The following is a 1,780-nucleotide window of genomic DNA, read 5'->3' on the forward strand; positions in this document are numbered from 1 at the left end:
TGGAGCAATCCGTGGCACAAAGTTAGTTTCCAAATCGGCATACTGAAAATCCTGCATCACAATGTATGAAATAACGAATTGTAAGGAGTAATTAGTCTTGCAGTATATTAGTAAGTTGAAATGTTTCTGTGATGTGGTGAAAAGGAAAAAAATGTATCGTACCATATACTAAGGCTGAATATATGTATACATGTCATATATCCTTCAATATGTTCAAAAATAATAAACTGTGAAGGAATTGCTTTCCAAAGCCCATATTTAAAAAGGCAAAAGAATAACAAAGGGCTTTAACCCTGTTTTTATCAACTCATTTTCTTCCTAGGATAAATAGAACAAGTTTGGTGAATGTATGTGAAATGATGATATGGAGGCTTTGCATTGGGATCAAACTAAGAGCCACTCCGCCTTCCTTAAATACGTTAGTACAAGCATAGAAGTTTATCAGGCTTAGATGAAATAGTAAGAAGTTATGCTCCAGACTAATTTTATATAACAAATAAACAAAGAACCATAACTCTCCCAACTGCAGAAGTATAGCAAGCTGGTGAACGTTACTGAAATAGCAAGAAAACTACGGTACAGAAACAGAATTATTGACACCCAGCCAGTTTGCCAGTCTGACAATATGTACACCATAACATTACATGTTCCTGTCAAGGAAAAGTCTACATGTTTGGGTGTTGGTTCCTGAAAATTCCACTGGATCTGTCCTGCTGACCATCCAACTGATGTGTTTGTTGAGAAATGAATGCAAGTAAGTTCCTCTTCTTTATTTATTCAGTCTCTCAAGTTATATATAAACCATTCCAATGTTAAAATGTATATGAAGTGAATAAAACGAATGCAGTAAGTTCTTTTTTCTTTATTTTTATTAAAGATATACATAAACAGTTTCTATGTTAAAAAATAAAAAGAACCAACAAAGTGTTCGTTGTAAACCTACACATTCATCAACACTTATGTCAGGTATTTTTGTTAAATCTTCTTCATAACTAACATAAACTAACAACATATTTGCACCAATAAATTAAAGGTGTATACATTGTTTTTTTTGAATTTCTCAAATGATGTATTCATCATAATATATATGCTCAGCTACATGTATTCTGTATCAAAAAGTGTTAATTTACCGTGATAAAGATCATTTTAGACCTCTTATAAATACCAGATAATAAAGCTCTGATGATTCAGCGACTGGTTAAATTTTACACATTAATACATATCATGAACCAGAACATTTCACATGTTAGATAAACAAATATACAATTACAAACACCATGTACAGACTAGTTAATTTCTTATATCAGATGTGCCTGGAGTATATCAATTGAAACGCTGCAGAGACGACCCCGTTCTAAATACCTTATTGTCAAACTGACTTTATGATTTTAAATAACAATAATAATAATAATCATTGTCGCACTGAACTGAGAATGCTGCCCTCATTGATGTGAAATAAAAAAGCCACCTTGTCTTTGTATATACATATTTAATTCATCAATAATAATTGGAAATGACTTTTAAAGCTTAATCATACACAGGTAAAATGATATTGAACAAGAGGCCCATGGGCCTTAACGGTCACCTGAGTCCTACAGTATTTATTTTTGTTGTTGAAATATGTACCAATTTGAGTAAAAAATAGTTAAGTATAATGTTAACTTAACTTTGTCAGGACCATGAGCTGATCATTCCTAGACCGATTTTAAGTGAGATCGGCCTATTAGAACTTGTTTTTAAGTTTGAAATAGGTATTTACAAAATAGCGGCCATGGCAGCC

This window comes from Mizuhopecten yessoensis, unplaced genomic scaffold (genome assembly GCF_002113885.1).
Source record: "Mizuhopecten yessoensis strain PY_sf001 unplaced genomic scaffold, ASM211388v2 scaffold5229, whole genome shotgun sequence".
NCBI lineage: Eukaryota > Metazoa > Mollusca > Bivalvia > Pectinida > Pectinidae > Mizuhopecten > Mizuhopecten yessoensis.